Here is a 25,291-nt window from a genome sequence, read left to right as displayed (position 1 = left end):
TAACTTGTAAATCTTTTCAAAGCCTTTTCTCCCGGGAGTGGGAGTTGAACCCGCACTCCTACGATGGTTGAAGTGTTACAAACGCATTCAGCCACGTCATGGCTTAGTTGTTGTAAACCTTATCCCAATTGCCTTCTTTGCATATTTCTTTATTTTATTTTTTTCTTTTATTTAATTTAAAGTCAACAACAGTCACAACGCGGTCGACTACTAAAAATAATATAATTCAATAACAAAATATTTGTAAATTTAATAGCTAACATTAGGATTAAATACATAAGAACTTTAAACATTTAATTCAACTCTAAATAAAAGGAGAATTAAATTTGTTCTTATTTTAATTAACAATCAGGTCAGATATGAGAGTATTGAATTATGCAAAGCAGTAAAAGAATATTCCATGCTAATACAATTATACAAACCATTAAAGCGCGAGCACCAATTCCGCAAGGGATCATTTTTAGCAAAATTTTGTCGGCAAGTTGATAGGTGGAAGGTCACATAGAGTCTAAAAGTTCTACTAGAGACAGCGAAGTTTAGGTGACTGCCAAGGTAAGAGGAGTCTATCTCACCGATGATGAGCTTGTGCAGGAACATTACCCCAAGTAATGTGCTTCGGTTTTCCAAAGTTGGCAAACTATAAAGAAGCAGCCTATTCTTGTATGGTGGTAGATGAAGGTTAGGACCCCAATTAAGGCCACGGAGTGCGAAAATTAAAAATTGTTTCTGAACCGACTCAACTCGATGTATATAGTTTTGATAACGCGGGCACCAGACACACGAACAGTACTCAAGTATTGGACGTACTAAAGATGTGAAAAGGAGCTTAGTGAGATACGGATGATCAAACTCCTTTTCCACCGTTTCACAAATCCAAGTACCCCTGTTGCTTTGTTCACAATTGATGAAATAATCATATTGAAACATAGTTTCGGATCAAAGAGAACTCCCAAATCACTTACAACAGATATACGCTCCAAGAGCGTGCTAACGTATAAGATGCCAAAATTGGCTGCACACGATGAAATGTCATCAGCTTGCATTTAGAAGAGTTTAAATCTAGTAAATTCGCTGTACACCAGCATTGAAAAGTCTCCAAGTCCGCCTGTAAGAGATGGAAAGAGGATAACGTAGAGGGCAGGTATGCATAGCAAAGTTTAACATCATCCGTATACATAAAAGTACGGGAATGTAGGATAATTTTTGGTAAATCATTTATGAACAGGGTAAAAAGTAATGGACCCAAATGACTACCTGCAGGAACCCCAGACGTTACATTAAACTTCTTAGAGAAAAAATTTTTAAACAAAACTTCTTGAGTCCTGTTGGCGAGATAACTTCCAAGCCAGAGAAGAAAATGCTTCGGAAACCCAAGAAGATCAAGTTTAAAAATTAGAAGTTCATGATTGACAGAGTCAAAGGCTTTATTCAATTCGGTGTAAATCACGTCAATTTGCCTTTTGTTTAAAAATCCGTCCATTACTAAAGAGGTAAACTCTAGCAAGTTGGTAGTGGTTGATCTTCGAGGTACAAAATCATGCTGGCTAGACGATAGTAAAGAGCTACACGTGTGCTGAAGTTGAGGAGTAATAATTGGTTCGAAAGATTTAGGGATAGCTCAAAGCTTGGCTATGCCCCTATAGTTCTCAATATTAGATCTACTACCTTTTTAGTGCAAAGGGATGGTAAATGACTCCTTCCAAATTAGTGGCAAAGACCCAGATTCCATTGATAGCGTAAATAATTTAGTAATCGGCTCTGATAGATTCACTTCACAGTACTTAAGCACACAGCTAGGAACACCATCAGGCCCCGGAGAAAAAGCTGGTTTCAGATCCAAAAGAGTCTGAAGAACAGTGTTGTTATCAATGACTGGATTTAATATGCAATTAAAACTTTCTAATTTATACGGATATTGGCCAGTTTGAAATGATTTAGATGGATACGTCGATTCAAAGAAATCTGCAAATAAATTCGCGATACCGTTATCGGAATTAGCATTCTTACAACCAAAAGTGAAGGCAGCTGGAAATCTAGAAGTTTTTCTCTTAGAGTTAACAAAACTATAAATAACTATCTTATTTAGCTGGCTCGAGGTCTGTGTTGTAAAATAAAACACCGTTGATGATTTTTTCTTTTTTCTCAACCAATATATTTCGACTGCTCTGCGGCAATCGTCATCAGGGTTACAAAACTAATAAAAACAAAAATAATAATAAATAAACAATTAACAAATTATCACAAAAAATTTATCATTTTACATCTGCACATACGTTTCTTAGCACGTCTGCCCTGTGTGACCTGGAGTATGGTACTCATTGTTTACTATATAGTTTGGCAGCTTAATTTGAGGTTATGTTGCGAATAGAGTGGAAGGCACTCGAATTCGGTGAAAAAAGGCACTCGAATGGGGTGGAATGAAGAACAGTAGGAAGAGCAGAGTTGCATTGGATCAATATACATTCAATCATTGTATCAATATTACAAATAAATTTAGAAAAAATTATTAAATACTTGAGTATAAGCAAACATTTTCTTTCAATTACTGCAATTAAGTTTCCTAGATGCTATATATTCCAAAGTTATAACATTTTATGCCTGTTTAAAAATTTAACTTGAATTTTCCTAAAGATTTCCATAATATGGCCATTAGTGATGTTTGTGTGTGTGTGCTAATTTTGAGCGATCAGCTGTTAGTTACGCTACTTGGTAAAGTTTACAATGATGGTACTGTCTTCCTCTGAGCAAGTGTTTGTATATATGCGCGGAATTGTCCACGTCGCTCTTAAAGTTGAGTCGTATGTTAGTCGGTACGTTGATAATGTGTAACATTTCAAGAGTGAATCGTTCACTGTAGTGTTGTTCTTGTTGCAGTATTTTGGTCTCGTCAAAGTTAGGTATTTGCCCACTAGCTGCACAGTGTGCCATGAGTGCTGTTTTCTGGTTAATTTGTTGGTGGCATTGTTTTAGATCGGATTTATGTTGTGATAGTCTTGTTTTTAGTTTGGACTTAGTTTTACCGACATAAATACTATTGCAAGCTTCCTCAACCTTACCTTTACAGGGAATTTTATACACAACGTTGCTTTTGTCCATATTTGGTATAGTTGACTTCGTTTTATTGAAAAATTGTTTTAAAGTATTAGACGGCTTATGTGCTATTTTTGTGTTATCCTTGTTGTAACAATCAGATTTAGCCAAACGTTCTGATAATTGAAGTACATAGGCCAGCGACTTAAAATTTAATGGTTTTCCGGGTTTTTGTGTGTTATTTGGCAATTTAGCTTTTTTGATTAACCTTGTTATTGTGTGTTTAGGAAAATCATTATTTCTTAACAATATTACTATTTCTTTCTTTATTTCCTTGTGGTACACTTCGTCTGAGGTAAGTAGCATTTTCCGTATACAGCCCAATGCTGTATTTACAATCATGGATTTGGGATGCTTAGAATTAAAATTTATAATTCGTCCTGAAGCTATTTCTTTTTTATACCACTTAAGTTTTAGTCGATTGCCTCGTCTGTTTATTTCAGAGTCTAAATAAGCTAAGGAAATAACGGAAAATTAGCTTATTTAGACTCTGAAATAAACAGACGAGGCAATCGACTAAAACTTATCCTTGTTGTAACAATCAGATTTAGCCAAACGTTCTGATAATTGAGGTACATAGGCCAGCGAATTAAAATTTAATGGTTTTCCGGGTTTTTGTGTGTTTTTTGGCAATTTAGCTTTTTTGATTAACCTTCTTATTCTGTGTTTAGGAAAATCATTATTTCTTAACAATATGACTATTTCTTTCTTTATTTCCTTGTGGTACACTTCGTCTGAGGTAAGTAGCATTTTCCGTATACAGCCCAATGCTGTATTTACAATCATGGATTTGGGATGCTTAGAATTAAAATTTATAATTCGTCCTGAAGCTATTTCTTTTTTATACCACTTAAGTTTTAGTCGATTGCCTCGTCTGTTTATTTCAGAGTCTAAATAAGCTAAGAAAATAACGGAAAATTAGCTTATTTAGACTCTGAAATAAACAGACGAGGCAATCGACTAAAACTTATCCTTGTTGTAATAATCAGATTTAGCCAAACGTTCTGATAATTGAGGTACATAGGCCAGCGAATTAAAATTTAATGGTTTTCCGGGTTTTTGTGTGTTTTTTGGCAATTTAGCTTTCTTGATTAACCTTCGTATTCTGTGTTTAGGAAAATCATTATTTCTTAACAATATGACTATTTCTTTCTTTATTTCCTTGTGGTACACTTCGTCTGAGGTAAGTAGCATTTTCCGTATACAGCCCAATGCTGTACTTACAATCATGGATTTGGGATGCTTAGAATTAAAATTTATAATTCGTCCTGAAGCTATTTCTTTTTTATACCACTTAAGTTTTAGTCGATTGCCTCGTCTGTTTATTTCAGAGTCTAAATAAGCTAATTTTCCGTTATTTTCTTAGCTCATTTAGATTCTGAAATAAACAAACGAGGCAATCGACTAAAACTTAAGTGGTATAAAAAAGAAATAGCTTCAGGACGAATTAAAAATTTTAATTCTAAGCATCCCAAATCCATGATTGTAAATACAGCATTGGGCTGTATACGGAAAATGCTACTTACCTCAGACGAAGTGTACCACAAGGAAATAAAGAAAGAAATAGTCATATTGTTAAGAAATAATGATTTTCCTAAACACACAATAAGAAGGTTAATCAAAAAAGCTAAATTGCCAAAAACACACAAAAACCCGGAAAACCATTAAATTTTAATTCGCTGGCCTATGTACCTCAATTATCAGAACGTTTGGCTAAATCTTATTGTTACAACAAGGATAACACAAAAATAGCACATAAGCCGTCTAATACTTTAACCCTTTCATTGGATTTGCCTAATATAATGGACACAACTTTGCAAAAATTACTTTGCTTCATATTTTTAGAATTTGCTTTATAGCAATCCTTTAAATAGAATGTTGTCAACGTTAGTAATCGTTGATTTAAAAAAAGTGAAATTTTGCTAGTTTTATTTGCGGTTTTCTGGAGAGCTGAAGCATTTTTTTGTGTGTGTTGCGATTTTAAATGTTTTGTCCCAAAAAAGAGAGGTTAAAATTCTTTATGTGCTTTGTCAATTGATCTCTTTGGTTAAATATTATATAAATAACACATTTGTACCGCTATCATTCTAATACAGTGTAAGGTAAGTAAACTAGGACTGCTTATGTCCTGTCCATTACAATGGACAAAAGCAATCAACGGTTTTTATGCAGTACTTTCTTTATTGATTTTTTTAAATTTTTTCTTGGTTTTGTTGCAACTTCTATGTGTTTAAATTACATTATTTAATTTGTTTATATACATATTTATAAAGTAATATGTGTCATAAGTGGAAAGTGCCTTCCAACGATTAGCTCTCTGGTGGATCGGGCGCTTCGAGATGTTCATATCTGGCCATCAAATGTCGGGTTTAAAGTCAACGCGGATAAGACGTATATGGTCTTGTTTTCAAAGAGGTACAAAGTCCCAAATTGGATCAGGTCTAAGTTAGGAGGAATGACCCTACAGGAGAAACAAAGTAGCCAGGAATCATCCTAGACGGTAAGTTGTCATGGAATCTCAACGTGGAGGAGAGGGTGAAGAAGGCTTCAACGGCACTTTATGCATGTAAAAGAACGCTGGTGTGTACGTGGGGCTTATCGCCCTCTCTTTGTCATTGGCTTTTTACAGCGATTGTAAGCCCTATCCTATACTATGGAGTTCTTGTTTGGTGGAAAGCCACACAAAAAGAAACCTACCTCAAAAAATTAGAGGGCATATGCAGACTATCAATGCTTAGCATTACGGGAGCCCTGAAAATAATCCCGACAGCTGCACTGTATGCCATTCTGCACATTCCACCTTTACACCTGGTAGCAAAGAACAAAGCGTTACCAACTGCAACCAGGCTCGGTGCCTCGGGGCAGCTTTAGCGGCGAACATACGGCCGTCATCAATCATAAGACGAACACACTACCTGATTACCTATCTGCGCTTCGAGGGCGAACTTAAGGCCACAATAGAGGTGGACGGTTGGCGCAAGGGTGCTCAAATGGCGGACGAGGCGATACATGTGTACACAGATGGTTCCAAAGTAGCGGACGGAGTAGGGTCTGCGGTATACTGTGCTGATCTGGAAATAAACAGGTCCTACAGGCTGCCGGATTACTGTAGCGTTTTCCAAGCGGAAATAGTAGCCGTAACCAAAGCAGTAGAAATCCTGGAAGAAAATAGCCCAAGCTGCCGTCGTGTTAACTTTTATATTGACAGTCAAGCAGCAATTAGGGCAATAATCTCGCACAGCACAGCATCTAAATGCGTTTTAGAGTGTAATCAGTCCCTGGAGAGAATCGGGGCAGGGACAAGCATACATCTATATTGGGTCCCAGGGCATATGGGAATAGATGGGAAAGAAAAAGCGGATGAATTAGCTAAAAAAGGCGCATCCCTTGAAGCTTGCTCCGTAGACGTCCCAAATAGACTGGGCGAAATTAAGCGAAGGCGAGAGGTACACATGATGGACCAAGCAGGAAAGGCGTGGGTTCAAGCGCGGGGCTGTAAAGTGTCGAAGATTATTTGCAGGTCTTACAACCTAAGACTAATAAAGTTGCTTCTATCATTAAAAAGAGAGGGCTGTAGACTCATGACGGGTATTCTGACTGGACACTGCCTTCTGGCGTCACATGCCTTTAAATTAGGCTTGGTCAGTGATAGCAGATGTAGGAAGTGCGGGCTGGAGGAGGAAACGATCGAGCACGTTCTGTGCTCTTGCCCTGCGCTTGCCAGGCTAAGACTCCAGCTATTAGGATTGATACAGCTGTCAGATCTAGAAGCAGCAAGTGGCTCAGTTTGGTCGTTAAAACAAACTTCTGGTACCACTACGGACTTATTCAGTCTATGTGAGGTCCTCATGAACCGGCCAGTTCAACCTAACCTTACCTTCTGTTTTGTTTACAACTAATATTTCTATATTATTACTACTATTATAATTATTTGTTTTCAATAAAAAGTCCATAAGGGCATTTACACAGCAATAAATAACCTTATTTTCTATTATATCATCCTCCATACACTAATATTGGGCCAAGATGGGTTTGCATGAACGTTTTCTATACCATTGGATGTATATTGCTCTACAACCCTTGACTTGCTGTGTCCATTATAATGGACCACCCACAAAAAAGTAACCCGAGCAGGTAAAAATCAAATGTCATTTTTTTATATCTTCTTAGGGCCTCAGTGGTGGGAATATTGCCCTAAAAAATTATTTCACAGCTAGTTTGGTATAGCCATTGAAAGGGTTAAAACAATTTTTCAATAAAACGAAGTCAACTATACCAAATATGAGCAAAAGCAACGTTGTGTATAAAATTCCCTGTAAAGGCAAGGTTGAGGAAGCTTGCAATAGTATTTATGTCGGTACAACTAAGTCCAAACTAAAAACAAGACTATCACAACATAAATCCGATCTAAAACAATGCCATCAACAAAATAACCAGAAAACAGCACTCATGGCACACTGTGCAGCTAGTGGGCACATACCTAACTTTGACGAGACCAAAATACTGCAACAAGAACAACACTACAGTAAAGGATTCACTCTTGAAATGTTACACATTATCAACGTACCGACTAACATACAACTCAACTTTAAGAGCGACGTGGACAATTCCGCGCATATATACAAACACTTGCTCAGAGGAAGACAGTACCATCATTGTAAACTTTACCAAGTAGCGCAACTAACAGCTGATCGCTCAAAATTAGCACACACACACAAACATCACTAATAGCCATATTATGGAAATCTTTAGGAAAATTCAAGTTAAATTTTTAAACAGGCATAAAATGTTATAACTTTGGAATATATATCATCTAGGAGACCTTAATTGCAGTAATTGAAAGAAAATGTTTGCTTATACTCAAGTATTTCATTATTTTTTCTAAATTTATTTGTAATATTGATACAATGATTGAATGTTTATTGATCCAATGCAACTCTGCTCTTCCTACTGTTCTTCATTCCACCCCATTCGAGTGCCTTTTTTCACCGAATTCGAGTGCCTTCCACTCTATTCGCAACATAACCTCAAATTAAGCTGCCAAACTATATAGTAAACAATGAGTACCATACTCCACGTCACATAGGGCAGACGTGCTAAGAAACGTATGTGCAGATGTAAAATGATACATTTTTTGTGATAATTTGTTAATTGTTTATTTATTATTATTTTTGTTTTTATTAGTTTTGTAACCCTGATGACGATTGCCGCAGAGCAGTCGAAATATATTGGTTGAGAAAAAAGAAAAAATCATCAACGGTGTTTTATTTTACAACACAGACCCCGAGCCAGCTAAATAAGATATTTATTTGAAGAATAAGGTCGCCAAAATATACAAAACTATAATTTTTTTTTGGATTATGAAAAAACTGAAGTTTACAACTGGTTAAATAATTTTTGTAACACATTTGGTTAAGACAATGAAAGTTGAAGCGACAAACTAGATACTTTGAAAAGTCAGATGGTATTCTTGATCCCTTAAAACGTTTATAAAGCCTAGATTTTATGTTATTAAGTCCCACAAGTTGTTTAGAGAACCAAGGTGGCTTACTTGGCCCTACACAAACGCATCCGAGGGAAACTCAGCTTTCGAAGGAGCAATTAAGATTAACGTAAAATAAGGAAATTGCTGATTCTAGGTCATAACACGAATACAAATCTGACCAATCATGGTTGGCAATCAATTCATTTGGTTTAAAGAAGTTGCTTTTAAAGAAATATTTCGAACGAGATTTTAATTTAGATACTTCAGACACAGTAGGAGGTAGAACACTATCAAGAGCAATTTCAATCGTAGGGTGTAGGGGATCCTCAGGAAGAGATAATGGAGAAACACGAGAGTCATGAACAAATACCTAATCAAGAATCCTATGCTTACAATTTAATACATCGTTGATCTGAACTAGAGATGTATCCAATAGAGAGTTGAAAAATTCATGTTGAATGCTTGGGGTCAAAAAGTTTGAGCCACTTTTGTTTATCCACGCACAGTACATGTTTCGTATGTAAACATGTGTTAAAGTTATGCGTTGGTAAGGCGGTTTCAAAGAAACTGGTATTGTTGCTTTTGTTCTATTTATAGAACTACAACGAATTAACCAATGTTGTCTATTGTATGAGTGAAGCGGGGATTGCCCTTATTTCTTTAAATGTATGAAAACATTTATTTGAAGCAATTTTTAATTTATAATTTATTTAATAATATGGGAAAATTTTTTAAACAACGTGACATCAGAACGGACAAGGCGACAGGTGTTTCGATTATACCTTGTAAATGTCTTCAAAGCCTTTTCTCCCGGGAGTGGGATTTGAACCCGCACTCCTATGATAGTTGAAGTGTTACAAACGCATTCAGCCACGTCATGCCTGAGTTGTTGTAAACCTTATCCCAATTGCCTTCTTTGCATACATATTTTCTTTATGCACAGTACATACTTCGTATGTAATCATGTGTTAAAGTTATGCGTTGGTAAGGCGGTTTCAAAGAAACTGGTATTGTTGCTTTTGTTCTATTTATAGAACTACAACGAATTAACCAATGTTGTCTATTTCTATGGGTTAAGCGGGGATTGCCCTTATTGCTTTAAATGCATGAAAACATTTATTTGAAGCAATTTTTAATTTATAATTTATTTAATAATTTGGGACAAATTTTTAAACAACGTGCCATCAGGACGGACAAGGCAACAGCTGTTTCCATTATAACTTGTAAATCTCTTCAAAGGCTTTTCTCCCGGGAGTGGGATTTGAACCCGCACTCCTACGATGGTTGAAGTGTTACAAACGCATTTAGCACGTCATGCTTTAGTTGTTGTAAACCTTATCCCAATTGCCTTCTTTGCATATTTTCTTTATGCACAGTACATACTTCGTATGTAATCATGTGTTAAAGTTACGCGTTGGTAAGGCGGATTCAAAGAAACTGGTATTGTTGCTTTTGTTCTATTTATAGAACTACAAAGAATTAACCAATGTTGTCTATTTTTATGAGTTAAGGGGAGATTGCCCTTATTGCTTTAAATGTATGAAAACATTTATTTGAAGCAATTTAATTTAATTTAATTAAAATTTTTAAGATTTTTTTAAAATAAATTTTCAACATTTTATAGCATATCTCCACTTAGCCCTTTATTCGATATAAAGGCATCTGAGAGGATTTTACGTTAAATCTTACAAGTTTTATCGTACAACATTAAATCTCGAAACGCAGAAGATTTAAGTTAAGTCTCCAATAAATCTTCAATCATTACAAATATTTCATGTATGGCAACCTACAATTCATATGTCATGTAATTTTTTGATAGGAAAATATTTAGGGGTTGGAGCAGTTTTTAAATTCATGTTCCACGGATGCTTTTAGAAGATTTAAAAAATTTTATTTTTATGACCAAATGTGAGTAAAATAATAAAATTTACCAAGATGGAATATTTAGATATGTTTCTGCTATGAAAATGTATGTGTTTAATTCGAAAATGTGAATTTTTTTTTGGCTGAAAAACTTCACAAAAGTTTTCCTCCAGCGGCGGCGTTCGGCGCTTTCACTATATTTTCTACTGTCAAGGCCGTTTATTGTTCCTGTTGAAAATTGGTCCGATATGGTCGAAAGGAGTAACTACGCATGCCCATCACTGCAAGATAAAAGAACCTAGTTGCGAAATTTAACTCTTTCTAACCGTTCAAAAGTTATTAAAAAAAAGTTATATATCAATCTTAAATGCTCCCTTTGCATAATTTTTTCAGAAAATTAACAAAGAACAATGAATTCATTTTGAATACTTAAGTTGAAGGTATATGTACATATGAAAAGGGATTCCGTGGCCTTATATTCAAACCTCTTTTGTTTATTTGCGAAACTTTAAAATATCGTCTGAAATCAGTCTTCGACTAGCCATACCGTACGGTCATTCTGTGCTTATTGTTTATTGACTTGACTCTCTTTCGCCACATTCGTAGAAAAGTCCAACAAACAACAATCCGGTTTCTACTCACTGTGACGTGCTGAATAAATAATTTATCGCGTGTGCTAGAGTGAGTTTCTCTATGATGGCCCCGGGGCCACAAGACTAGGGAATAATATATTTGCCCTATTATCCCCACCCACCCATGCCAAACGGAAAAAACTGTGAATATCACCGAGGACTTCCCGCAACTCCCAGTGACAAAAAAAGATGACCATAAATTTGTGACATTTAAGCCCAAAGACTCTAATAATAAATCCTTTTCTGATTATTCAGTGTTTGCTTTGCACAATTCACTACTTACCATATGCAAGGTAATTAACACTATTTCGCAACAATCTGACGGCAGTTTAGTGATTCTCGAAGCCCGAATGTTACCTGGGCTATGCGAAATCACCGCCAATTACCACGAAAACCTCAACTGTGTCAAAGGCACTGTATATGCACCGTTCCTCAATAACGTCCCGGAAAACGAAATCGTGGAGGGTCTAAAGAGCTACAACGTCACTAGCGTTTACAAATCCCAACGCACCATCGAAGGGACTCCTAAATATTCAGGAGTAGTTTTAATAACATTCGATACCTATTTCCTCCCAGAAAAGATCGACATAGCTTGGATCACCACCAAAGTGCGGCCCTACTACCCTAACCCAATGCGTTGCAAAAATTGCCAAGCTCTAGGACACAAGGTTAAATTCCGTAAAAACACGGCAGCCTGTGAAACGTGCAACCTCTCCCCTCATATCCCACTCTGCTGGTGACCACCCAGCTTCATCCAATTCGTGCCAGAAATATCAACAAAGAAATCATGAAAATCAAGACCCAAGAGAAATGCACACTTAGAGAAGCCAACAAAATACACAAAGAAGGCAACCCCTTCGTCCCAAACTCCAACTCATTCGCCAATGCAATTAAAATAAATAGTTCTAACGACAAAGTTACGAATGAAGAAACAAAAGCAACACAAAATATTACATCCCACAGCAAAACCAACATATCTGCTCAGCCTGCAAAAACAACCTCATCGACAACAACAACACTAAACAATAAACAAGAAGAAAATAAACCCAGTTTTTCCTCTGTCTACCCTAGGACCAATTACGATCATCAACGAATTGAAATAGCAGAAGACCCAATTGTCACAGCAATATTTAACACCACGCATAATAACTACTCTCGCATAACGCCGACTTCGGCATTTAGCATTGAAAATGGTACAATTGCCTTTAACATGCCTCACCAAATAACTCCTCGAATGAGATGAAAATCGAAACAAAACAACAATCAATTTTTGACTACCACTCAGCAAGCAACCTACATCCAAACAAAAACATCAACGGTTACATCAACTCCTCTACTTCATCAGCAGTTACAGAATACATAACTTCTAGAGACACTCAAGTTAACCAGAGTTAACTCTTATACATAAAATCAAACTACTAACAAAACTCACTTATTATTATATATACTTATTATATATACTTAAACAATTTTTATTATGGTAAAAATATTACAGTGGAATATCAGAGGATATTTCAACAACTATTACGATACAAAAATAATTATCCGGGACTTTAATCCTGACATAATGTGTTTGCAAGAAACTAAAATACCTTTAAATGCAAACAATTGCGTAGTTCCAAAGTCGTTTATTGCATATTTTACTAACTCTCCCCAAAACATCAGGCCAAAAGAAGGCTCAGCCACTCTCGACAAACGTAATCTGCCCCACAAACTGCTTTCCCAGTCGACGATAGTACAAACAATCGCAATAGAAATTAACCTTTCCTCCCCTATTACTGCCATCAACACATATATCCCTCCAACCCAAAGCTTTTCGGAAACCGACATCCTCCCCCTACTCTCCGGGCAAACGGCCCAACGCTCTTTCTGGGTGACTTTATTAATGCCTGGAACCCCTGGTGGAGTTCCAAAAAAGCTCACTCCCGCGGTACGATAATAGAAAATATTATCATGACAGAAAACCTAACCATTCTAAACGACGGCTCTCCTACACACTTATCCACCCATAAATCCTTTACTCACATTGATTTAACGCTTCAAGCCTAGCCAAGGTTGTTTTTTGCAGGCTTCCTTAGTGTAAGTCAAGTATTTCGCTTCAAAAATCCATAAGGCCAGCTTTCTCTAGCCGCCTTATTAGTTATCCAACTAGCGCCAACAAACTCATAAACAAATCCTCGGAATGTATCGTAAGACAATCCATATGCAAAAAACGCACACTTGTGTACATATTCAACAAATTGTTCTTCTTGAAATTTTGTTAGAGTTTGATGGCTTGTGTATTTAGAGTAATAACTAAAATTCCTATCACAACTACTGTCGTTTCCAGAGTCCGAATCATTTCTCAAAGGATCTAGTTTCTTCATTCGCATGATCAAAGTTGTTCTTTTTATATTATACTTCTTCGCTATGAACGTAGCTGTTTCGGGCTTATGCCTAATATCTGAAAGGCTTTTCTTCATACCGTTTTCATTTGTGTGGCATCGGTTGGTGTTTCTCTTGCAGTTACGAACCATTACTACAATAAAACTGGGCAATAGAAAACTATTTGTTTTATTATTTATCAACATATGTTTAATGGGGAACATTTGACATTTATCAAATGTGCCCCTTTGCCGAAAGTCAAAGGTGCTCTATTCTACTTACCGTTTCGTTTTCTTGAATTTTGCAAACTGTACTTTACTTCAGAAAAAATCACTATTTAATTTTATAAACACAGGTGCATGGGGCCTATTTCAAAGGATGCCAAAAAATTATTGGTTCTTATTATTTTGAAGAAAGCTTACGCCCGATCTAAGAAACATTACAATAAAGATCGCGAAAATGTAAAAACGCGTGTTACGTCCGTACGCGTTGAAATATAATAGTGAATTTTTTTTGCCGTTTCTTTTCATAAGACTAAGGTGCTTTCCACATCTGTATATTTCCCATAAAGGCCCCCGTACACACTACAGACAGTAAAGTCAAATGTGCCCCAGTGTCAAATGAACCCCGCTCTCCCCTACACAATTTCATTACGATATGTTAATTTTTCTTCGAGTTATTGCTCCCGAAACATAGAAAATAGCATAGTCATAAAAGGGGCGGTGCCACACCCATTTTCAAAAATTTTAGTGTTTTCGAATTTAATGTTATAATTCAATTCACAAAGTAAAATTCTATTGATACAAAGCTCTTTTTCGGTAAGATATAGCTTATTATTTTCGTCTACAACCCTTTTAAAAATCCTTTATATAAAAGTGGGCGTGGTCTTTAACCGATCTCGTCCATTTTTTCTAGAAATATTTCCTGCTATAGGAAAAATTTGTGTACCCAATTTTATTACGATCCGCTAATTTTTCTTCGAGTTATGGCTCCCGAAACATAGAAAATTGCTTAGTCATAAAAGGGGCGGTGCCACGCCCCTTTTTTAGAATTTGAGGTTTTTCCTATTTATTGTTATAAATCCACTTGGAAAATGAAATACCATTGATATAAAGCTTCTTTTTTGCAAAAATATAGCTTATTTTATTCGTCCACGATCCCTTTAAAAATCTTTTATATAAAAGTGGGCGTAGTCCTTAGCCGATTTCGTTAATTTTTCTTCAAAGCATTTTTATAGTAAAGGAAACCTCTCTGTCGTATTTTGTTACGAAAGATTTAACAATTTTTGATTTATGATTAATAATATTTGTAAAATTGATTTTATCACAAATGGGTGGTGCCACGCCCATTTAAAAAAAAAAATTCAGATTTTTATCTAGAGTCTCAATATCAGTCCACATATCAAATTTCATCATTCTAGGTGTATTATTTACTAAATAATCAGGTTTTTTGTGTTTTCCAAAATATTATATATATAAAAAGTGGGCGTGGTTATCATCCGATTTCGCTCATTTTCAATACCGATCTATTCTGGGTCCTGGTAAGCTCGTGTACCAAATTTGGTAAAGGTATCTCAATATTTACTCAAGTTATCGTGTTAACGGACAGACGGACGGACGGACGGACATGGCTCAATCAATTTTTTTTTCGATGCCGATGATTTTGATATATGGAATTCTATATCTATCTCGATTCCGTTATACCTGTAAACCAACCGTTATCCAATCAAAGTTAATATACTCTGTGTGCTAAGCACGCTGAGTATAAAAAGCAGAAGTTATGGCATTCCTACAAACAATCCCCTTCTTTAGAACTTCTCGCGGCATATAAAAAAGCAAATTCTCTGTTCAAAAAATCGGTCAAAGAAGCCAAAAAAAATCCATCGCCACTCTTACCGCAGATATTAACCCGTCCCAAAGAAAATTTGGGCGAAAAAATTCGGTTCTATCCCAACCGTATGACCCATCCGACGTTTCGAGGGAGGCACTTTCCCTGGGAGCAGGCTTTTCTTACACCGAATTGGAAGGTGCCCTTTAGCATGCTAAAGGAAAAACACCGGGTAGAGACAGAATATCATACCCCATGTTACGAAACCTCCCTAAGTCCTGCAAACATTCCCTGCTTTCATTGTATAATGTTATTCTTGAAAGTGGAACCTACCCACATACCTGGTTATCCGCTTCCATTCTCCCGATTCCCAAACCCAACAAACCCCCAGGACTCATTAGTAGCTACAGACCTATATCCCTTCTTTCTTGCCTCAGCAAAACGCTCGAGAAAATGCTAGCACATCGTCTTATGTTGTTTATCTCACGAAATGGTCTTGCGAGTCACAACCAAGTATCGTTCAAAAGAAAACAAGGAGTGTTAGATTGTCTGCTTCCCCTGCAGCATTTTATTACAGACGCGTTCTCTACCAAAAACCATATGACTATTCTCTCAACAGTCATCGAAAAAGCCTTCGACCGCACCGGATCCCACGTTGTCCTCGAACAGCTATCGCCCTGGCATACAGGCCCTAAGGTATACAGCCCCATTAAATCATTCCTCACGGAACGCAAATTCCAGGTGAAAGTAAATGGTGAATCCTACTGCCCATACCCCATTGACAACGGAATTCCTCAAGGCTCTCCACTATCTGTGGGGCTATTTACAATTTCTTTTGAAAAACTGAATGTAATAGCAAATAATTTCAAACCCATTGACTTCCGTATCTATGCAGACGACGCAATCTTTTATACTAAAGCCAAAGAGAACACAAAGGCAGAGAGAGATTTCACGAACCTACTCCTCGACATTAATTCCTGGGGCAGTACTCAGGCACTGTACCTACAGTAAATGCAAGCTACTACATATATGTCGGAAATATAACAGTTTACCCACAAACATCAACATCAACAACACACCCATAGAGAATGTACTCACACACAAAATTCTCGGTGTAACGTTTGATAAAAAATATACTTTCAAACAGCACTGCGTCCTGTTAAGAAAAAACCTTGCTACTAGGCTTAATATTATTAAGTAGTTAGTGTCGAGACACCTCGAAATTCACCAAAATAGCCTCATAAACATCACTCGCTCTATCATCTTATCCAAAGCAGACAACGGCCTTCATATCTAGGGATGGTGTGTCAAAAGCCACCTCAATCTCCTCAACTGCCCCTATCATTCTGCGGCCCGGCGTAGCATTAATGCCTACCCAACCTCCCCTATCAAGTGGTTCCTAGCTGAAGCTGGTCTCCCTTTTATTATTCATAGACGCCTAACTTGCACGCTTAAAATTATACCCAAGCTGGTCAGTACCAAAAATAAGCTTCTTTTCAGCACCTTTAAAACGGCTTTCCGCCACAAACGTTATTTCAAAACAATGTCGGCCATCCGCCTTTGCGTTTCTAATTGCAAAACCCTCGGTATCTCTCTACCTTCAGCCGGTTTTAAAGGTAGCAGTCAGCCGCCTTGGGAACTTCCACCTACAGCAGTAAACATTGATCTACATGCTCTCCGTAAACTTAATACGAACAGCTTAGTTTTCAAACAACGCTACGAGGAACTGATACATTCGCAAAGCCTTAGAGACTGGGTACCGATCTTCACAGACGGCTCTAAAACCGACCACAGCACAACATTCGCGGTAGTACACAGAGACGGTTCACTAATATCCAACGGCTATTTAACACCAAATAATTCAATTTTCTCAGCCGAGGCACTGGCTATTCTTAAAACTTCGGAGTACGCAGCCAGCAACAGAGCCAATATCTAGTTTTCACAGATAGTTTGTCTGTCTGCCAAGCATTAAAAATCATCTTTAACGAGGACGACCACAGTGTTACCCACTAGGGAAAAACTAATAAAATGGACAAAAAAGATAAAAGTTTTATGTACAATGAGTATTCGGACTCAGCTGCCAAAAGCATCTACTACAATCCCACCTTCTCCTGCAACACACGCTCCAGAAACGATATGCCGGCATGGGTTATTTTGTGGCAGTATTTTTGGTACATTGGAAAATTGTTGTTGTAATTGGACGTTGTGACAAAAGTTTCGTGAGTGTTTATAGCTCGAAATACAGGAAAAAGGCAAGTACCATAAGCTATGTATCTACACATTTACATGGATTTTGTTTGCACATTTTTTGTTGAGAGTTTGATTTCCATAAAATGTGCTTTATTTAATTTATTTAATTTATTTTAATTGTTTTGTACAAATATAAACTGTAATTTTGTTTCCCGGACCAAAATCTACCAACTACTATTTCCATTTTTTCGTCTACCAACATTTTGCTTTTAAAGGTCCGCGCACTGTTACCCAGCAGCAACGACCAAAAAGGTGAACATTCAAACATACATATGTAGAGAAAAAATTTGAACATTCAAACATACATATGTATAGAATGTAAATTTCAATGATATTGAAAAAAACGGGAAGCAAATCGACTGATTCACTGATTCGCCTCTCCGTTACTTCATTTTCATTCTTTTGAAATTTACGGCGCGTGGTTAGCGTACGCTGATTGTGGACGAGAAAAAATTGGTAAGTAAATTTTATTATGTGATAATTTAATATATTTTCTTTATTAATTAATTAATTTTGTCTCTTTCCATGTTACTGGCGTGGATGGTGGTGACGATCCTACACATTGGCATGGGCACCGGGATTTATTGGTTTTTTTCTTGGGTTTTTTTTTTTTAGGTAACCGGCATTGCAAAGGGGTGCTCCAACTGCGGCGTCGGCCGCGCCGTCAGTTGCCACACCTTTGCGATGCCCATTGACGCAGCTATTAATGGATTTTTTCTTTGCAGGTTGGTGGTGTGGGATATCTACGGTTAATGCTTCTACTTTTGGTGGAAGTTCATTGAGTGGAGTTAACCGAACTGGTGGAAAATATGGACCGATCTTGTCTGCGACTCAGCCCGACGCAGATGTCGTTAGGAATGGAAACATTCCAATTATAAATCCAAAGACAACTCGAAACCCTTTTTTTTTTTTTTTTTGTTAAAAAAATCTGATACATCGGCATCGCTAGGCAAAATGCTACCTTTACTCGCAATATACTTTCATGGCAATCAAAATCGCTTATAAGGGGGTTGGTCTGTTCGCTAAGCGTGCGTCTACCACAGTTCTCCGAAGATCGAAATGCCGCTAATATTTTAAGTAAATTTCAAATGATAGCTACCGGAATGGATCAAAGTAAAAGTAACCGATGAAAGAAGGTCCCAAAGATTGTTAGTCAGTCATCGTCCGGGCAAGCGCAAACAAAAAAAATTGTGATAAGTGAAGCGTAAATGATCTGCAACAAGTGCGTCGATAGATCCACATGTAAAATCGGCACCATTGGCTACAACACCTGCAACACCCGCAGGAAATATATATATATGCGAGGCAAATTTACCCAAACTCCGACTACTACAGTGCAGGGGGGTATAACAGAGGCTGAAGTTGTATGGAGCCCATTATAAATGTAGGACAATGTGATGTGCATGTCGCTGTTGACAATCGGACACAAGCTAATCCACAGCCCACTATTGTTGGCGGTACACTATATCCTGTTGGTGACAGTGAAATGAACGCCTTACAGACAAATGAATGGAGTAGCAGTGAATATATACATTCCGTGGGTGTGCGTTTCACACAACAAAATTCTATTGATGGGTCAGAAGGCTCAGCATCATTGCTTCCCTATGGTTTGCATGCATGCCGGAAGTTTTCCGTTTCCTTGTATTGCTCTGCAATCCCTTAGATAAGCATAATACAGATACCATGATTCATATGGGCCTAAGTTTACTCACTGTTGCCCTTAAGGTGGGTGCAGATAACATTGGCGAATACGATACGCTGTTGGAGTTGGCCAAAGATGACTTGTGCAGGGATTGGTTTGCGTTACTCAACTCCGAACGCATAACGATTTTTACAGCTGATTTACAGCTGTGCTTTTTACTCTTCGAATCATTGCGCGGTCACTTGAAATTCCAATTAGAAGCTTATCTCAAAAAAAATATCTGAGATTATGTCTAGCGATAGCCCAGAAACGCCTTATGAAATGCGCGAGCTAGCATTGGACACTTTGCTCCAACTTTAGGTACCAGGTTTTGTTTCGGAACGGTACTTCAATTACCATTGCGACTTGTATTGTACCGACTTGGTTGAGGGTCTAGGAAGCTTACTCCTCAAATACACTCTGCTAAAAAGGCTATCTATAGTACACACTTGGGCATTTGACTTCGGTTATTGAGAGTATCGAAGATAATTGTGTTGCCTCAAAAAATGTTGATAATGAAATTTGTGGCAGTTCGGCCACAGGTGTAACTAGTTCCACGCGTCATTCACGTCATAACTCTGAACTGGAGAGCATTATAATCGATGGCAGCAATGATGATAATAAATCGGTTGTGGAAAACATATCCAAACTCATTAATAGCTCATCATGTTTACGCCTAGACGCTGGCGGTGGTGTAGCCAATGCAGGCCTAGCGCGCGAGTATCTCCAAAATATAAAAGAGAAAAAACCTTTGCTCACACAAGGTACGGAACTGTTTAATCAACGACCCGATAAGGGTATGCAATACTTGCAAGAGCGTGGTATATTGAGATCGCAACTCGATCCCATGACTGGTTTTTGCGTGAGAATCCGGGGCTTGATAAAAAAAATGATTGGTGAATATACATCGAAGAAAAAGAGTGTTGATTCAAAGATTTTGAAGAATTTTGTGGATTCATTTGATTTTGCTGGTTTGAGAGTGGATCAGGCGCTGCATTCGTACTTGGAGACGTTCCGTTTGCCGGGCGAAGCGCCATGAATTTTCCTTGTACTTGAACACTTTGCTGCTCATTGGCATATACAAAACACTGAGCCCTTTGCCGACACAGATGCAGCCTTCAGTTTGGCTTATGCCACCATCATGTTAAGTATGGATCAATATAACTCGAATCCAAAACGCCTGCATGTACCAATGACATCAGAGGACTTCGCCAAAAACTGAAGTGGCCTAAATGGTGGCAATGATTTTGATAAGGAGATGCTGTCAAATATTTGTCAAGCCATTAAAAACGAGGAACATAATGCCAGATGAACAAACAGGTCTGGTACGTGAGAATTACTTGTGGAAGGTGCTTCACTAAGTGCTTTAAGCTGTATGTTTGACAAATGCTCAGATAATGGCTGTCAACGTGTACTGAAGGGTTTCACCAAATGCGCTCCTCATGGAACTTGGGGGTGGGGAGGGAGGGATGGCCTGAAGGTTCAATGTGGCCATATAAACCGTTACCGAGATGGTCGGGCCAGCACCTTAATGGTGCTGTGTTACCGGAGCGTATCGGATCTGTATCCGACAAAGGACCATCACATCGATAACACTCCCCAAAGCCTTTGGGGAGTAACCTAATCGCTACAACAACAACAACAACAACCAAATGCGCTGGCATGGCTGCGCACTGCAGTTTGTATGCAAATTGCGATGCGCTCATATTAACGCTTTGCAAATATACCAAACTTTCGAATTTATCACAGCCGGAGGCTCTTACCTTACCAATGCCAAGGTACAAGCCGCCATGCGCACTGGTTCATGAGTATGGGGACTGTTTGCGTGAAGGATGGAAACATATTTTGGAACTATTCCTGCAACTCTTCCGTTTAAAATTCAAGCCAAAGTCGTTGATTGAGGTGGAAGACTTTTGTGAGGAAAGTGGAAAAACGCTTTTGAAATTAGAGAAACCCAGTCAAAAACAGGAGGCAGGCTTATTTTCAAGTCTCTATTCATATCTTTCATCAGAGGGTCAACGTGAGCCGACCTATGAAGAACAAGAATTTTTCAAGATGGGAAAAAATATATATAGAATGTCAATTGGATCAAATTATATAAGAGCTTATCGTTAGTATAATTTACAGTCTAAAATATCGTCGGTGAAAGTTCCAACCAACCCCTCTCGAGTGGAAAACGTTTTATATGTGGTTTGAGCTTTCATAGACAATATAAACGTATTTACATAAATGAATGTGTGCGATGGAAAACCTCATATTTCCTTTTCAATAAAATTAGGTGTCGTTTGCTTCATTATAAAATACGTGACGCTTATGTGCATCCACAATTCATTGCGGACGTTATGAAACCGATGAAAACTGATGAAATCATGTATCAGGAAGTACCGAATTTATCTGGAACGAGTTACACATCCAGTCACAAAACGAAACTATTAATCAATGAACAAAAAGACGGTGAGTTTAAATTCGAATTACTACTAATTTAGGTGCCCGCATTGTCCTATATGTTCGCATTTGTATACGTACACGCTCTTCACCTTCGACCTACCCTCAGCACGTAGGTGATTAAATTCTGAATTTCCCCTTGTACCAATACCCAGTGGGTTACTCTTCCTGACCAAATAATGACTTATAATATAATTTAAACAACAGGGCTAGTCAGATATGACTCCTCGTAATGTTCAAAAAACTGAATATATAAAGTTTTCCAATCACATGGCGAAATCCTCTTCGCATCTAATGTGGTTACTTTAAGTGATAGGAACTCTTCAATCATTCAGCTTTCTGAATCGTGGCTGACTATCTTTGATGACTACGAAGCTTGTTTAGGCCACCAGCCTAAATATTCGCTACCACCCTCATGCACATTTTTTGGCAATATTATTATTTACCGGTAACGGCCCACCCCTGCCGAGCGCTAACTTCAAAGGGGAAAAACTCGACGAAAGTTAGCTATCGGCAGGTGGTGCGGACCTTTTTCGTTTTTAAATCTTTCTTTCTAATTTGGAACGTTCAAGAGCCAGCAGCTAGCCCCAGGTGAGTTTACTAATTATTTCGAGTGTATACCTTAAACTTTAAATTGTGAACTACCAAGGGAATTTATTTTGTATAATTCATCTCCTTGCCATTGTCTCGTAATTTTTAATTTTCAACTTGCGATTTGCAAGTAATCCCTTGCATAAATTTGAACGTGTTAAGTGCATTTGTAGTTCGATTAATTTCTTTGCAATTGCTGCGTCCTTTATACATTTTCAATAAACTTATATTTTGTAAACAAACTTGTGGTTACGATTTAATAATTCGGTATTTATTTTCTTTTATTTGCAACGCACACGCCCGACTTCCCCGGGTCCACACTGCTCCGCAAAACATTGGTCCTACGAGCCGGATTGGGCACAATCGCACTCCGTGCGGTTTGGTGCACAGACGGCAAACGATGGTGAACGCATTTGGGCGTGCCTCGGTTTTGGAGCGTTTGAATGCAAATCCAGGCATGTCTGGAAATGCAGCGATATTACTAAACGCTGCGTGCGGTTTGGTGCACAGACGGCAAGCGATGGTGAACGCATTTGGGCGTGCCACGGTTTTGGAGCGTTTGAATGCAAATCCAGGCATGTCTGGAAATGCAGCGATATTACTAAACGCTACCATTTCCAGATATGCCTGGATTTGCATTCAAACGCTCCAAAACCGAGGCACGCCCAAATGCGTTCACCATCGCTTGCCGTCTGTGCAGCAAACCCCACGGAGTGCGATTGTGCCCAATTTACCGTGGTATGTCGACTGAGGAGCGACTACGTGCAATACTCATTCACCGCTATTGTCCCAACTGCCTATCCCCGTTCCACCGCCTGGAAATCTGCCCCAGCCAAGACCGAAGCCGACGTTGCAGTGAACCACATCACACGACGCTACACATGGACGAGGATCAGCCGTCGCCACCTCAAAGCAAGCACAACGACGACGATGCGAGCTCGGACGGGGTCCTCTCCATCCATGTCACGGAGCAAACTAAATCATGGGCCCAGCAAGTCGAGGAAGAAGAGGAAGAAGAGAGGCTGGCCAATGCAGCAGAGGTAGCCCAATCGGGCAGCTTAGAAACGCCGCGATTCCAGCCCCCATTACGTCATGAGAGACCCGAGAACCGCTCGCCTATGCACGGCGCTTTCGCGCGCTTACAAATCGGGGATGGCGCGGAGACACGTCCTTTCCGCCCATCGCACCGCCCTACTGGTAACCAGTGTGACGACGCGGAACCGCGTCTGTCCCGCTCGTCACGACAGTTCACTGGGAGGGCGGCCCCTAATAAGATGCGCAACAACCATCGAGCTCTCGTGAGGCAACAACAAACCCCCACTGGCTTCAGGAGTGGTAGACTCCGGGACAATTTAGCGGCACCGACTATAACTCGAGCATTGATCGCCATCGCGCCGACAGCCATAGTCCGAATTGAGGCAGGAGGCCGTTTACACCTGGTCCGCGCCCTGTTAGATGCCTGCGCTCCCACCAGCATTATCGATGCCAATCTGTGCAAGGATCTACACCTGGAGCGTAACAATACCGCACGTCTTTCAGGGTGCACCGTCGTTCTTCGAGGGAAGTATGGGGTAGCGGGAAAGATCACGACCCAAGCCACCGTAATATCGAACTATGCCAGGTTAAACCCCACGGCAAATCTGGACCCGTCGGTAGCGGCCCCATTCCAGTTCATGAAGCTGGCCGATCCGACATTTTACCGATCGTCCCCAGTGTTACTCACTTTGGGCGCCGACGTCTACGCCAGTATTATGGTCGGAGGCACACCCACGTCAACTGTCGGCGGGCTCCTCACCCAAGCCACAATTTTCGGCCTCGTCGTGTCTGGAGCCCACCCACTATAAAAAACTTTAGTTATACCACAAGGTGCATTTTGAACCAAGCAACCCCACGTACTTGAATACTAACGCTTTTCTTTTTCATCCACAGTTCAGCGAGGCTGCATTACTGCGAGCACGGATGTCCGCCGGAGATCGTACTTACGATCCAACGATACATACACATCATAGTTTTAATTTATTTATTTTATCCTGCCTTGGGAAGGTTGCTGGCGTACTCACCAGTTTTGTCTTTTGCTCTTTCGAGTTGCTCGCCGCAAGGGGGCCGGCATGTTTAGGCCACCAGCCTAAATATTCGCTACCACCCTAATGCACATTTTTTGGCAATATTATTATTTACCGGTAACGGCCCACCCCTGCCGAGCGCTAACTTCAAAGGGGAAAAACTCGACGAAAGTTAGCTATCGGCAGGTGGTGCGGACCTTTTTCGTTTTTAAATCTTTCTTTCTAATTTGGAACGCTCAAGAGCCAGCAGCTAGCCCCAGGTGAGTTTACTAATTATTTCGAGTGTATACCTTAAACTTTAAATTGTGGTCTAAATTGTGAACTACCAAGGGAATTTATTTTGTATAATTCAACTCCTTGCCATTGTCACGTAATTTTTAATTTTCAACTTGCGATTTGCAAGTAATCCCTTGCATAAATTTGAACGTGTTAAGTGCATTTGTAGTTCGATTAATTTCTTTGCAATTGCTGCGTCCTTTATACATTTTCAATAAACTTATATTTTGTAAACAAACTTGTGGTTACGATTTACTAATTCGGTATTTATTTTCTTTTATTTGCAACGCACACGCCCGACTTCCCCGGGTCCACACTGCCCCGCAAAACAAAGCTGATGAGCGTTCTAGGCCCTCTCCTATTTGTTCTTTTCATCAACGACATAAGTAGTTGCTTTTTATTTGCAAATTATTTACTGTCTGCAGATGATCTCAAAATTTTCGCGGTAGTCAGGGATTCTTCTGATGAAGCTAAGTTTCAACGGGATATTGACGCTGTTCATTCGTGGTGTCTACGTTATAGACTCTCTTTAAATATTAAAAAATGCTTTAAGATGATGGAATAATGGGTTTTACACTTGTTAAAGAACATGTTCCCGAATATGATCAGAGATTGGCTGTCCACCCATTAGAGTTTAATTTCATAATGATATACATTATGACGTAAAGCGTTTGGAAATATGGATCGTCAATGATTATTCAAAAAATCCTCACATTTACGGTCC

At 38.8% G+C, this 25,291-nt stretch overlaps 1 pseudogene; it reads left to right on the top strand.

The window, feature by feature from the left end:
- The window catches only part of LOC137235329 (Golgi-specific brefeldin A-resistance guanine nucleotide exchange factor 1-like), a 32,488-nt pseudogene extending 11,195 nt beyond the window's left edge, over positions 1-21,293 (top strand).
- Positions 21,294-25,291: the final 3,998 nt, after the last annotated feature.

This window comes from Eurosta solidaginis, chromosome X (assembly GCF_040869045.1).
Source record: "Eurosta solidaginis isolate ZX-2024a chromosome X, ASM4086904v1, whole genome shotgun sequence".
Lineage (NCBI taxonomy): Eukaryota > Metazoa > Arthropoda > Insecta > Diptera > Tephritidae > Eurosta > Eurosta solidaginis.
The sequence above is the reverse complement of the archived record's forward strand: the minus strand, read 5'-3'. Positions and strand labels throughout refer to the sequence as shown.